Source organism: Trematomus bernacchii, unplaced genomic scaffold (assembly GCF_902827165.1).
Source record: "Trematomus bernacchii unplaced genomic scaffold, fTreBer1.1, whole genome shotgun sequence".
Taxonomy (NCBI): Eukaryota; Metazoa; Chordata; class Actinopteri; order Perciformes; family Nototheniidae; genus Trematomus; species Trematomus bernacchii.
This window is the reverse complement of record NW_022987593.1, coordinates 8,705,975-8,722,687: the sequence shown is the minus strand read 5'-3', so window position 1 is coordinate 8,722,687 and position 16,713 is coordinate 8,705,975.

Genomic DNA, 16,713 nt, shown 5'->3' with positions numbered 1-16,713 from the left:
CATTACTTGTCTTGTGTGGGTGGAGTTGTTGTGAGGGTGTATGTGTGCTCAGCCTTGTAGCTACATTTATTACTGTTTATTTCCCCATGCCAGTGGTAATCTGCAGCAGGATTAGTGTTAACTGCCACCCAGTCACTGGCAGGCTCCACGTGGTCCCCCGCAGGCCCCTCCTGCCCACCGGCCTGCGGGTCTGTCCGGGACCGGATCACAGTGACGAGGGGACTGGGAGTCCTGCTAATCCTGAAGAAAGACCCTCTGTGGGCCACCTATCACCACATCACAGGGCCCAGGCACCAGGGCTCTGTGGATGAGCTAATCACTGAGAGGAGAGGAGAGGAGAGGAGAGGAGAGGAGAGGAGAGGAGAGGAGAAGAGAAGGGAGGCTATGCGTAAGTAATATTGTTTGGTAAAAATGTGGGACCAAATTCAGGCAGAGCTGCTGTATTTTCATCAAAAGATACAGACCACATATATAATTAATTGAAGACAAAAGTAGGAGTAGTTTTTGTATCTTTAAGTATAGCCAAATGCAAAATCATATTCAATAGAGGAATCAAGTTCATATACATTGTTTAAACTACACTTTTTCTTACAGCACATAATCACAAAGTTGGTCTCACTCAACATCATTTAAGGAGGAGGAGAGGAGAGGAGAGAGGAGTGTGTTCCTATGTGTGTGAGAGAGACACAGCGAGGGGAGAGAGCTGGACCACCCACCCGGAGGATTCAGAGGCACAGGATTCACAGCCCATTCTGTTGACCTGCCACACCGCCCCGGCTCTGGGCAAGGCCCTCCCCAATTGTTCCGCCTGCTAACATGAGGAGGGGGGTTAGACAAGGGGGATGGGGGGGTGGACGAGCAGTAAACAGTGGGCTGAGCTTCTCTCCTTCAGCGCACAAAGGGGCTGAATTGTGTCGGGACTGGAGCACTTTTTAGAGTGGCCCTGCCATGGGGCCTGAATGAAACATCTGTGGAGGCTGAGCCCGAGGGAGAAAATGCTATTTTGCTGTTCAACCACACTGACAACCTGTTTTCTCTTTCTTTACCACCCCCCCCCCTCACACACACACACACACACACACGCACATCCCACACACCACCAACGCCACTGTTATTTCTCCCTTGGCCTTGTAAATCTATTCATACTGTATACTCACATTTGCCAAGCAAGAAACAGAGAAGCAACAGTATAGGAGAGAGAGAGAGAGAGAGAGAGAGAGAGAGAGAGAGAGAGAGAGAGAGAGAGAGAGAGAGAGAGAGAGAGAGAGAGAGATATGAATCGAATGTGAAATGAAAACTTAATTTAGAAATATGTTAACCACAGCCTTTCGAATCTGCACATTTTTTTCCAATTCATTTGAATTAAAAAAATACAGGAAATAAGATGTATTTCTTGCCGGACAGTTTCCAACTTATTCCAACTATGTATAACTTTAATTTATAATGAACATGTTGATCCTGATAAGCTAAATATAATGTTATGTAAATGGGGTGTATAGGGAGTTTACATGAAAAGATATCATCACAGAATCTGATGAGAACAATACTGGTTTGTTACATCGTTGGTTTTATAGTTTTGTCGATTGATCTTATTCTCTGTTATAATGCGCAAAATTATTTGAGCTAACCTGAAGACTTGTAGACCCATCAACAATTCAATGGGGTAAAGTCGCCACATTTGCAATCATCTTCTGTTTACTAATAGCTATTCAGTCAAAGAATATTCAGTCAGTTGTATGTGGCGGGAAAGGCTATGCTCTCTAAGGGAGCTCTTAAAGAAACCAAACAACCACAAGGATTTGGAGCGGGATGACTAATCCCCTCCTAACAAACATACATGAATGTTAAATCTTAATTACACCACATGAGGAGGAGGTTAAAGTGCTTGAGGGAATATAAAACAGGCTCGTCAGCACAGTAACAGTGATAAGTGTTGGTCCAGATAAGGGTGACGGTCCAGGTCTTGAGAGCAGGATTTAATGTCCCTACTGTACACCTCTACACATATGATCACACAGCTGTAAAACAACAAACAATATGTCATTTTCTTCCACCAGGAGTCTCAAAACAATGAATAAAGATATTAAGTGACGTAATGAAGTAGCGTGGGATCATGAGATTTGTTGTCTTCACCACCATTGCCATCTTTGCCGTTCAGTTTCTCCTGCTTTCCTTTGATGTTAATCATTCAGGAGGTCCTCTCCTCTCCGAAGTGGACCTGGTAAAAACACATTGAATAAAGAATTTTCCCGTTAAAATGTGTGTTTCTCCAAATCAGTTTGTCGGACAAAGGGTGCCGTGAGCTGAATATATTCTTAAAAGAGACCAAGATCTTACAAGGTTATTGTAAAAGTACACAACACAACAAAAGTTTAACAAAGGTCGAGTAGATTCTAGACATTTTATTGAGGAAACGAGACACAGACCTTTAACTAATGCTTACTTCATTGATGTATAGGACTATGAATATGATCCTTTAATCCATCATCTTACGAACTGCAGGCGGCTAACGTCCTTTAATCAGATGGATACAGTGACTATAGTGGCATATGGAGGCTATCATGGGTGACGAGTCCGTCCATCCATCATTATCACCTCCCCTCTTCCAGAAAGATCCCCCACACTCTCTCCCCAAAGAGAGGGACCACTGAAACATTTCAGTTTAATTGAAGAGGAAACAGATCCCCGCTCACTTCCTGGTCACCCATTTTCTTTAATCAATTTCCTCCCTTTGGTCCTATATCATCTGTAATTACTTTCCCTTTCCCGCCCCTTGTGGGTCCCTCCTGGAGCAAAGGTCCACATACACACATATAGACACACACATTCAGACACACACACACACACACTTATTGCTAACCCCCTACCGTCAGAAGGCAATACCTTCGGCATCAATACTCGTTGCCCCCCTTTAGCTCCTCCTGAACAATGGAGAAGGCCCACTGGCTCCAGAACCCCACCAAGCAACCCCTGACCCTGCCCACCTACTCGACTAAACCCCCTACACACACACACACACACCCACACACACACACACACACATCACACACACACACACACACACACACACACACACACACACACACACACACACACACACACACACACACACACACACACACATCACACACACACACACACACACACACACACACATCACACACACACACACAACCACACACACACACAACCAACCACCCACACGCACACGCACACACTCCCAACCACACACACACACACACACACACACAACCCACCCACCCACACACACACACACCACACACCCACACAACACACCCACACACACACACACACACAACACACACACACCACACACACACACACACACACACACACACACACACACACACACACACACACACACACCACACACACACCACACACACCACACACAATCACACACAGGTTCACGTGGTATATACTTTTATATTAAGGTCGTAGACATTGTCACAGCTCACACGACTCTGCAGTGAATGGGGGGGAAGGAGAAGTAAAGAGGAGAGGGGGGGAAATGGGGTGAGTAGGGCAATTGGGGGGAGTAAGGCCACTTTAAATACCAGCTCAGCTTGTAATCACTGGAGTTTGAACTCCGAAGACTTCTTATGCTAAGGGGTCAAGAAGCCAGAACACTCATTCGCTCCTTTCTTTCTTCCCTGCTGCCCTCTGTCACTCACTCCTTCTCTCAAAGGCTCTCTCTGATCCATAAGCTGCTCGGGTTGTGCGTACAGTGAAACCAACGCTGATATCCTGAGGAAATCTTACAGCAAAAACAATGAAGGCATTGTCTTCAAAGCCGTTTTCAACAGAAGTACATTAGTAAGACAAATTAATCGTGGCACAAGCTCGACTTCCTCCTGCGCTAAGGTTACAAAAAGTGAAACATTTTCTGGAAGAACTGAGTTTTATTTGCCAAATAGCACTAAAGGGAATTCATTAAATGTAACTTACATGCCAAAGGGAATATGAAGACAATGCCTGTAAATATAACATCTAGTGTTAAACCCGCTGCGTACCTCAGGACATGTTGTGTACATCTGGTATGGACTGGTTTAAACTGCCCTCCAAATTATACACCTTTATTGGACTTCACATTTCCCAAATATGACCACCCAGAGAACGCAGCCCATACCACCCACACACTATTGAGTGGATTTATCAACAAGCTGATGCAAGTGTGCTTGATGAACAAAAGCGGCTTACAGTATTGGCATTGTTACCTTGTTTGATAGGGAAGGGAAACATGAAAAACCCCTGCATAAATAGGTATTAACCATGATAATAGAAGAGGGAAGGTGCTCCCTGTAGGTAATAATTATTATGTAAATGCAAAGAAAAGTGCTGGTGCAATATGGTTAAGAAAAAAGATTGGTGGAAATGTTTGTGTGTGCTAAAGAAAGGTACAAAATGGCAAGTCAACAGTGATACAGATTTGAGGTAAACAGTTGTGTTAGCAAGAGGATACAGAGAGTGCTGAATCTTATGATTATTTACTCAATCATTTGACCATTCTTAAATCTTAAACAGTAGTTATCTAGTCTTCAATCCGTCAGAAAATACAGAAATATTGGGAAAAGAATGCCTGACTATTACCATATTCTTTCACATTTGAGAAGCTTAAACAAACCATTTCAACTAATTTACTTTATGTTTGAATTTGAATTTATGTGATTTGTTCAATTTAAATGGTCCAGAACAAGTTTGAACATTGGGGACCTTTGGGACAATATTTTGTCAATCTCTATTTCCAGATTCAGGAATGATTTTTAAACTCAATTAAAGTAAATATTTGAAGATCAATCATTAATTTAAGCCACCCATGAAGCTAAAAACTAACACATTTACTGGTTCAAGCATCACAAATGTGAGAATTTGCAGTGTTTTTCTGTTACATATCACAGACCCAAAAATGTCTAAGAAGTGAAGTATGAAGATCGTGTAAGAAGATAATCTCATTTGATATATTTTAGTTAAAATATAATACTCCTTACTGGAAGGCCCAAAGTCAGTGACGGTAAAGTTGTGTCCAGGAAATGTTGACAGAAACTATTACTGATTTCTGTCAGTGTGCATTTACCAACCAGCTGTATTTAAATTCAGGCACACTGGCAGAACTCCAGCACTTTTAGCATCCCATTATCTGTTCTGTGCCACCTAGGCAGCAGATAAACTGGTCTCTCTCTTTCTCTCTCTCTCTCTCTCCCTCTCTCTCTCTCTCTCTCTCTCTCTCTCACTCTCTCTCTCTCTCACGCACGCACGCACGCACGCACGCACGCACGCACGCACGCACGCACGCACGCACGCACGCACGCACGCACGCACGCACGCACACACACACACACACACACACACACACACACACACACACACACACACACACACACACACACACACACACACACACACACACACACACACACACACACACACACACACACACACATTGATGTTGGCCTTCTTGTGTGGGATTATAGAACGAAGACAGCAGGAAGGAAAGGACAAGAATGTTTTTGGCCCCAGAATTTCTGGATTATTTTCAAAAGTCTAATGTGCAAATGATAACGGTTCATCCAAACAGTGTGTGTGGTCAGGTGTTGACACACAAGCAGCCGTGCCCACACACAGACACACTTATCGACTCGGTGATTGGAGCCTTTGGTCTTCATCAGGTCAATCAGTGGAACAGAGAAACCTGGAGGCTGTGAGGCTGGATGTCCTTCTGCTTCCAGACTTCAGTGTGGCCTGTTCCAGTAACTCCTGAGCAAATACAGACCATCAGCGAGCAAGTGTGTGTGTGTTAGTGTGTGTGTGTGTTGTGAGAGAGTTAAAGAGAGGGGAAGCAGGGGAATATTAGTAGAAGTTGGTAACAGGCTCTGTGTGGGGTACAAAACGATAATTAGAGGGTATGACCTCATTGTCATTTACTGTAACACACATTATCCCTCCAGGTCATTAGCTCAGCCATCAGCTCTGAGGCTCCCATGATGCTCAGGGGGATGCTCGGACATCACGTCCAGGTGGTGTTGTCAGCAGTCGGGGAATATGCTCTGAATGGAGGTTCTTCATTATAAAGTAAAAAGAGGTTTGTTGTTGCTATCAAGTTGGGGGCCCACCTGCGGCTGTGTGTGTATGTATCATGTGTATCTGCATGCTCCATACACACAAAGCAAAGCCCACCACAGGCAGAGCCCACCACAGAAGGTGCACAGATGTGCCGCTGGCTACAAGCAGAGGTAGGTCTTGCATTCAGTAGTGATAGCTCTCATATGGCATATGGCATTAATAGTGAAATCTGACATCATTTCCACTCTGAAATATAGGGCCAGAGAAGTGAGACAGATTGTAAAGTAATTTAACGTAGAAGGAATATTCATGATCCTTCTTTAAAATGAGCTTATGTGTGGACACTGATAAGGAAAGCGTGTAATCATGGAGTTCCACTTCACTGGTGGTTTGTGTGACAGCTGGTGATTGATTTTGTTTGTGTTGGGGATTTTCTGAAAAATATATGTTTAGCCTGAATTCAGAACCACATCAGTAGAAAAGACCACCAGCTTCTTCCTCAACATGAAAGTTAACACATTTCTGTCCTCCGCACGCCATGTATCAAGAGCCTCATGACTAAACATTAAAGGGCTGCTTCACCCAAATTACACAAAATTAAGTTTTCTCATTAAATGTGTCCTGGTTTCCAGTCTCCAATTTTGTACTGCAACCCCAAAACATTAGAGACAAACATAATACATGTTGTGGTAATCACATTTCAATAAGACTTAAGCCATGCTAGCCATCTTGCGAGGCTGTACTTAGCCACATTGGTGCTTTGAGTTGTAATGTTGGCATGCTAACAAGGCTATATTTAGCAGGTATAATGTTAACCATGTAAGTTTATTGTGTTACAATATTTGCATTGGATAATTATCAACACAAAGTGCAGGGGAGGCTGAGGATAGTATTAAGCCAACAGTTATCGAGACATTTCACTCAAAATGGTGTTAACCTCATGGTGGACCTAGAGCAAAAGTCAGTCGATCATCAGAATAGGATTCATCACCTGGGAACTTGGGAGTGTCCGTAGAAAATGTTAATCTTGTACATGTATCTTGTAGCAACTCTTCAAACAAAAAGTGAAACCCATTGGTATTCCTAGATGAAGTCACAGGGTCGTCAAAGTGATTAGGATTCATCTTCTGGACACTGCGGCCATCTGTACCAAATTTCAAGACAATCCATTCGTTATTTGTTGAGATATTTCAGTCTGGACCAAAGTGGAGAATGGACAGATCAACCGAGAAACATCAGCAACATTATGCCTCTTGGCAGACGGTGAGCCCTGTTACTCTGGACAATTTCACAGAAATTCACTTGGTAGGAAAATGCACAATGAAAAACTGTTGTTTTTTTTCTAATTATCGCTCCTTAAATTCCACCAAGAAATACCTTTCAGACATGATGAATGCAGAAAACAATATCTCTGCTGAGAGCCAAGGTCGGGATTGGGCCTTTTACTCGAGAAAACCACAAATGCAGATTAAATCTATACCACACCAAGCCTGCCAATAACAACTAGCTTCATCTGCCATTTAAAGCCTTCTAATCCATCATTATCAGAAAGTTAGGCCTGCCGCTGCCACAAGCTTTTCTCTGCGCTGGAGTGCCACCACGAAATCTGCTCTGACTCGCTGCCACCAGGCTCAATGCTTGCATTGAAACACGTGCATACACACAAATACACAATGGAAATTGTCTCACTTCCTGACAACAGCATGCAACTCCTCGTAAAACTTGTTTATCTCATTTTAAGTTCCTTCAATAAAAATCATTTTGATGGAAAGTCTCCCTGCCTGTTTATTCCAAACAACTCCCTTTTGATCTGGGTGTGCAGCAAGTGTCACGCCGAGGGCACGGTGGCCATCTTACTGTAAATCAGAAACCCAGTTTTCTTCGTACCATGACACACAGCACAACCAGTAATGACCACGGGGAGGGTCGTGGTGGAAATGGGGGTGAAGTGGGAGCAAAGCAGGGGTGTCCAGCAATGCGTCACCGATCCCCTGAGTGCTTTCATCTCCTCTGATAAGTGCCATACCTAATCACGTTAAAGCAGCGCATGCCACGGAAAGAGAGGAAATTCCGGCCAAAACGGTAACGTATCTGTTCCGCTCTCATGCGTCGCATTCCTCCGGCTAATTAGGAGTAAATATCTGACCCCGGAGAGAAAACGTCCACATTAGTCCAACCAGTCAGTCGGTGTGGTCCATCTGCACTCTCTCTTTCGCTCTCCTCACCCTCCCCCCTCTTTCCTCTCCCCTCTCACCCTAATTTGGCACACAGATGACAAAAAACATAGGGGAGTTCTCAGTAGGTTTCTTTCTTTCTTCTGCTGCTCGCCTCCTTTTTCTTCACCAGCGTTAGGCCCCATCATTACTGACAGGCTATCAGTTGTTCTCATACCAGATTATCTACTGCCAATGACCTCCAGGTCACCGCACCGTGCTCTCTGCCACTTTCTCTCTTTGCTTTGCCTTTGTTCCGCCACAGATACACTTCAATGAGTTTTTAGGCTTTAGGCTGACTCCAAATCAAAGATATTATTGATCGTAGCTCCAATTTGAGTTTTGGTGGTTTGGGTTAAAGAAAAAGCTCAACAACGTAGTGCGTTGATTCATCTCCAAGTTGATGAAATCAAGTTTATTTTAAGAGACATATTTATCACCGACAACAAAGTTTGTTTGATTTTTGTGGCTCATCATATAACAGAAATCTAATGATCAAATCACATTGAAAACGGTGATGTCAAGATATGCGGAGATGAGTAGGAGCTTGGTTATCTTTGAATTCAAAAATCAGTCTGAAACATGTTCATCACATAGTGAAGTTAATAATAACTTGGATTTATATAGCGCCTTTCAAGAAACCCAAGGACACTTTACAATAGCATGAGGGGCCATTGTGGGAACAAAAAGGAAAAGTCACACAACAGGCACGAGAAAATAAGAAGATAATGTCTTTGACATAGCACAAAAGTAAATAAAATGATCAAACATTGTTATTTTGATTTGTTTGCAGGTTACGCTTCACATTTCCTTGGCTGACTTTGGTTTGTGCTGTGTTACATGTGCACTAAACAACAACCTTATTTGTTGACTTAGCCTTTCATGCTTTGAATATAAAAAGGAAACAAGCAGGGATACACCCAAGGCTGCCTGAGGTCCATTTGTATCCGACAAACATCGGTTTCTGTTTTCGTCATCGATCTCCAGGAAAATATGTTGCAATACATGTTTAATCCTGGCGTCCGCGTTAGAAAAAAACTCAACTTTATCCAAAAATGATTTTCATGTCATTGTCAACTTCTTGTCATAATCAATTTCTGCACGATTTTCCACCCCTCATTTTGACAGTTAAATCAAAACAGTCCTTGGTAATTTGGCTGCTTCCATTCACAGCCCATGTATTTATAACTGCGCAAACAGACTCACTTTATGTCTCATCAGCTGACGTACGCAGCATGCCACACACATAGCAGCAGGAAGCAGCCCAGTGTAATACACTTGAAGCTGTTTATATTACATTACAGAGAGAGGAAGGTGCTCGAGAGACACATCATCATCCCGCCCCGTCATCCTGACCTGTGCACAAGTGGATGTCAAGCCGCAGTCCACATGTTCCAAACTGGACTGCGGTCAAGAGCAGCATAGTGGAGGTTTGGCAGGAAACTTCAAGATTGTGATTGAACTACAGTGGGCAGACAAGCAGAGAAGTACAGACAGTGTGTGCTCTCACCACCTCCTTTATGCAACGCTGCACTCGAGGGTCATGAAGCGTAAAGTTAAGCTCTGTAACAGCGAACAAGATGTGAAAATCATCTAGAGCATAGGACTCAAATCCCTGTAGGAGTGACACATGTTTGGAAGGTGACAGATATCTACACATACAGAAGCTGTCATGGTCCTGCATTGTAGAGACAGCGCTAAGCACCAAAAAAGGCTGCATCAACTGCACTGCGTTAAACAAGGCATTAGTCAACAAGTAGGGGAGGTCTGGGTGGGGATGATACTGCTGGGTTATGTAGCTGCAGCAGCATTACAAACACTGGAGTGTAGTAACCCACATAAAGCCCTCAAACACACATCTTTACTTTATAAAGCATCTGAAGACCACATTTGTGTGCAACAGCTAGCATTTACACCCGGGTGGCTGCATTTCTTACTGTTTTTTTTACTCATATTTACTCTGTGGAAGGTAATTAGCGAGCTGATCAGAAACCATATTTTCCCCCCGTGGTCAACCACAGCACTCTTTCCACTTTGAAGTGTTTGCTGAGCAAAAACAACAACATCTAAATGCTTCCAGATATTAACACAAGAACTATTCTCAGCCTGCTGTGATTTAAATCTACTGGTGCTTTTAAATGAGTGGAAATTATGGCTGACGGGAATAAAGTAATTCATATGTACATGTGCTATATATGGACTACAATATGGACACCACCTCTCGGGTTTTCCTCTCCATTCATTTTCTATACTCCTGTTAACCAATTATGGCCAGAGCTGCTCATTATCTGAATCATTACTCATTGTAGAAACACTTTCAATGTTATGATATAGTTGGAAAGAAAATTATGCACGTCCCCTCGCAATAAATAATCATACATTATGTATCACGAATGTGCTCTGTCTTACGTTTTTCAGCACCTCGCAGCAGCTTTCTTTTAGGAAAGCGTTCACAGTCAAACCTGCGATAACTTAACTCTGATGTTTTACTTAAGTTTAAAGGTAGGGTAGGTAAGTTTGAGAAACCGGCTCGAGATACACTTTTTGTTATATTCCATGGAATGCTCTTAACATCCCGATAGCAATGAATATCTTAAGTGCTTTGACAAAAAAGCCATTAAAAAATGTCATCTGTGGAAGCCGTAATAGAGTGGCGAAGTCCCTCCCACTTACTTCCGGGGTATGGGACCTTATTTCGGAAAAATTATGCATTGAAGTCAATGGGGAGAGAAAACTTATCTTTCGATCCCGTTTGAATTGTGCCATGAATTACACATATGATGTTTGTCAAACTTAAAAAATCATTTCCATGTCAAAAAAGTCACAGTTTGTCGTAAAACTGTTGAAATATAAGACTATGAAAAATACGTAACTAGAAAGACTACAAATCCCAGAGTCGCGTAAGTGATGTCACAATTGTTTTCCTCCACCATTCAGATACCTAAGATCAGCGCAATATAGATATAATCTATCTATATGGCGCTGGCTAAGATAAGATAACTTTAACAAGATGCCTGTGTGCTTAGTACCAGGTTGTTATTATACCAGCAATGGGTCTTGCTCGTTCTTTTGCTTCCCGTCTGATGAAACGACCAGGAGTGGCTTGATCAAGTTAGCTACCTAGCTAGTAGCTAGCACGTTAGTTAGCATTACAGCCTTGTCATTTTTATTAGCCTTAACATGAAGTAACATGAAGTAACCCAAAATGTTAAACAGTAAGAGTAGTAGTCATATTTCGTGAACCCTTTGAATAGTACTGTCACCGGTGTGATCATTCTATAATACACCATTTAATTCCGGGGGAGAAATGCTAACGCTAACGTTAGCATCGGCGATCTTTTCTACTTCATGCTATCTGCACAAATGGTTGACATTAAACATTAAAACGACCAGGCAATTCAGAGAGAATCAAAGGAAGGCAGGCAGGCAGCTTTGCATGACATTCTTCAGGACGTGTTTCATTGTGGTGATAGTCAATCGTCTGTTGACAAGACAGTAGTGACGGCCATCTTGGTGACGTGTGTGGTTGACCAGAGATGTAGTTCATTTAGCGTTTCACACAAACAAATGTGTTACTTCACAGTTTTACGGCACATTTTTTTTTTTTTTGACTTGCAAAATTATCTTTTAAATTGACAAACATCATATGTGTAATTCGTGGCACAATTCAAACGGGATCGAAAGATAATCTTTCTCTCTCCATTGACTTCAATGCATAACTTTTCCGAAATAAGGTCCCATGGGGCTCAACCGGAAGGGGAGGGACTTCGCCACTCTATACTGTAAAAAGTACGACCAATCATTTTAGCCGGCCCGGCTAAAATAACTGGATGGCCTACCTGCCTGTCAGCCTTCCATCTGTGCACAAACTTATCTCGTGCCCTCATTGGTCATGTGCGCGTTCGTGTGTGTTGGAGGAGGGGCTCTGTAAGGAAGTGGCAGATTTTTTCTGGTTGTGTATTTTCAAATTCTAGCGATCTCGAGCTGGTTTCTCAAACTTACCTACCCCACCTTTAAGTTAATATTACAAAATCTTATAGCAAACACATGTTTATTTACACATTTAGCAGTTACGGAGCAACATAATGATTTTGTTGGAGTTGGTTTATGGCCATCTGGTGAATTGAATTCCAATAGCCATTCAGATTTGGGTATTTATCCCTCATGAGGGAAATATCTGGCTCTTTAGCTGCTAAATCCACAACGTTTGCAACAGTCTATAATTGTGTCTGTCTGCTGTTTTGTGCTGAGCACGTAGTGCACTGTGAGTCTTTCGAGATTTTCCACTGAAGACAGCTTTTCCATTCATGCTAAGAGTATGTTTGCAATGCTTGTTTATCTTTATTATACCTAAATGTCTGTTGTGTTTTAACTGTTACTGGTTATTGATAACACTGACACTTACAATCCCATTAGTAGCTTGCTTGGAGCTTCATATTGAGAGGTTTATCCAGTGGTCATCGACTTTTAGATGTTTTCTTTTTGTTTGGCTGAACACTAAAAACAACTTCCTGTCCACTATGAAGAGGTTTAGAGGTTGAAAATGAGACACTTGTGGATAAAAGATCTCACCTCAAGGTCCAGTTATTAGACTTGTTTTTTCCAAATCGTTTGATTGTATCACGTGATCTTGATCAGCAGATTGAGTTTGGGTTTACATTTGTGTTTCCAAGGACAAGAATAAAGTTTGTATAACAAGTTATTGATACAATTAATATTTTGTTTGCAATAATAGTTTCAGTATCAGTATCTATGGTGGCTGATTATAAAGTTGTCCCACAATCACTGTTAGCAGAGTTAGTCTGTTTCATAATTGTAAGTGTTTTGTCAGTATATTTGGAATGACTGTTAGCTACGTTAGCTAGCTAGCTTACAGCAGATCTGCAATAATATCAGAAGGAATCATGCAATCACATTGTTAAAATAAGCCGTTAAAACATAATTTTTTTGTTTGCAGTGACAGTGATTGTTGGCAAACTGTATAATCCCCGAACTTCAAAAAGCGCGCTGTTGTGTGCATCACTTTTTAGTGTCCCCGTTTCTGTTGTGTTTTGAGCTTCTTGCAGCGTTTTGTTTATGCAGCACTTTTAGTAAACCTGCGCGTTTTTCGTCTGGGTGGAGTTGTCTGGGTACCAGATCTTTGACTTGAAACATAATGTAGAACCAATGATATCAAGCTATAAGCAAATATAATTGGTTTATGGAAAAAAAATCAAGGCGTATAATCCACAAGTGCTGCTCGACTCACACAGACACTCGAACATGCATACACACGGGTCAGCGGTCTGTGGTTTGAGCCTTGTTGTAGTCAGACAGCATGATGAAGTGTGTAGAGACCAGAAGAGAAAGGAAAGTGCTTCCTGGGCAGTGATGTGTGACAGGAGATATCAGAGAACTGGTGCAGGGTCAACCGTCACTGACAGCCACCACACCTCTTGACATCCACCCGAGACCCCGGGAGTTGTGCTCAGCTGATATGGGTCAGTGGAGGCTGGAGATGTGCGGGTTCATCACCTCAGTTTGTGTGCGCGTGAGAACGTCATTTTGTTTATGTGTGTGTGTGCGAACTCTGTATGTGTCTATCCTCTTGTTTCTGATTCCCCTGAGGAGCAGCGCCGGCTACCCAGGTGGTCCTGAGCCTCGAGGAGAAGAGTCAGTGTGTTCAGGTAACCTAAACCTTCACACCCCCTGCCTGCAGCTGCCTGATCTCCTCCCTCAGGAACCAGGGCTTCTTTTAAATGCCCTGCGCTTTGTTCCCCACCCTGCAGAACATTAGCACCACAATGACCTCCACAGCGAAACTTGAGTCCATAAAAACCTAATGGAGTAGAATGAAGGAGGCAGGATGAGAGGACGGCTAGCTGAGCAAAACAAAAAAGATGCCAGGTTTGGTTATTCTGATAAATTCTCGTCTCGATATTACGTATACAAATGTGGGATTCAATGTGGGCTCGAGCATTTTTCCACAGTATTCCTCTATCAGTGGTGAGGCAGGGGAAGAGAGGAGGGGACAGCCATGGGATGTAATAATGGCCTGTCATTTTTCATCAACATTCCTGACAATGCATGACCCAGACTGGAGCCAGAAAACACACTTAGGGAGCTGACACACTGCACAGAAATACATCACTTGGGTCAAAGGGTCGACCAACGTCATGATTACTGGGACCAGGAGACCCTGTGTGTGTGTGTGTGTGTGTGTGTGTGTGTGTGTGTGTGTGTGTGTGTGTGTGTGTGTGTGTGTGTGTGTGTGTGTGTGTGTGTGTGTGTGTGTGTGTGTGTGTGTGTGTGTGTGTGTGTGTGTGTGTGTTGACTGGGGGGCAACATCATGGCTAGGAGCTAAGACAGGGGCTTCCTCTGTAGGAGGATGTAGGGCTTCTCCCATTCATCTCCCTGTCTGCATGTGCTTCTTGTACTTTTATTCGTACCATCAGGATGCATTTCTCGAGAGAAAGTCAAGCACACAAGCCCTTGAGCTGAAGGCCCTCTGGGAGAGGATGGCTGCGCCACACAGACCCCCACACCCCAAAACCCAGTCTCAGCCCCCTTCTCAAATTAGATCCCAGGTCTAATCAGAGACAGCTTGGCGTTGTGGGTGGAAACTAGCCACAAACCTCATCTTCAAACGACTGTTGGTTGCTGTGAGAGGCCCCCCTGTTCTGTTGACTGGGCAGGATGGAGCGCTGTACGAGGCGCTCTCAATTCTCTTGACCACACAATGGAAAATGGGAGAGAGACCACACAACAATGAGTGATTTCCAACACAGCGGCTGTAAAAACCTACTGGAATAATAGTCCTGAAGAGAACATTATTCAATGCCACACAGTGCAATATCTTTCATTCTCTTGGAAGACAAGTCCGGATGACGAACACCAAGGTTGGAGAAAATATTGACTCAAGTTTGACAGATGGAGCATAGAGGTGAAAGATAGATTAATGGTTGTATGGTATTGTATTTATCAGTTAGAGCAACATACAGCTCATTCTGATGGGAATGTCATCCGTTTCCCAGCTATTTGGTCATATATTAAAATGTTATGATAAAGATTTGACCTTATCATGTAGCTGGATGAAAAGTGAGGTTTATCATCAAAGTTAAAAGAAAAATATCCAGTTGGAAACGTTCATTTCTGCACCAAATTCAATGGCAATACATCAAATAGCCTAGACATTTAACTCAACAAAATAAATGTCAACTTCAAGGTTGTGAGGGGATCACCAAAATCATTATGTTTCATGATTTGGTCAGTAAGTATAGTTATTCCAAATCTCATGGCTCAATCCATGCATTGAGATATTTCAGTCTCGATCAGTGTTTTGACATCCTTGCAAACACACCGCCAGCATGGCATAATGGCCATTTGGTTGTGACATTATTTGAACTGCAAAAATAAATAGAGCTATTAGGAACCAAAACAAGCGCACTGCATCCTGACATGCCCAGTAAAAACGACTAGTATAGGAGCGGCTATATGACCTTGGGAGACTCTGTAACTTTGTCGAGGTCAGCACTAAATTAGACAGCAATCAGCCGACGATGAGCCCTGCTTACCCACTGGGATAAAAAAAGAGAAAAAGAAAGCAATAGTGGAATTCTAGCAACCTCTCCTTTGGCAACCCCTCTTGATAATCACTTTGTGTGGAAGCATTCATTTTGCTCTCAATTGTAAGACAGAAAAAGAGTCAATTCCCCTTATTACTCTGGTAATGATAGATTGCTCTGGCTGAGAGCACATGTCCGACCCGCCGGCCTGCTGCGCTGCCACCTACACCACTGATGCCAGAGCAAATAGGTCCTTACTTAAATCTTGTCAAGGGTAAAATTGAGGCTGTAGCTAGTCATTACAAAGTGGCACATGCAGTCTAATTTGGATCACACTGTGGTGTCCTAAAAGCAGTGTGAGTACAGTTTTTACTACTCCCAATGTGTCTTTGTGAAAATGAAACAAATGTGCTCATTTCCATCAGTGACAAATGGAAATGTGTAGGCAAGCACTCACTCCCTAAGGATGTTTTTCAATTCTCCAACCAATAAACATTAAGAAACAGAGAACTCCCACCAGTCCGATTCTGGCGTCTTGGTGGATGTGGGTATTTTCATAAAACAAATGAATGAACAATGGCCTAATGTAGACATTACATTATTCCACACGAAGCAGCATCTGCTATGGTAAGAGAACATTCAGATGTATTATCTACTCAGCACATGTTACTGTGTAAATGCTCTGTTTTTCTTATTAATAAAGACTCCATCTATAGCCAATCTCTCTTTCTCCAAGTTATTAATGGTGAGTGCTGATTACAGCTGTTCAAACACTGGGTGGAGGCCGAATGACCTATGGAAAACACGGCAATCTACTCTGGCAGCATGTGCTAAAGCAATGTGAAAGGGAACATACTAACGTTTGTCATAACTCA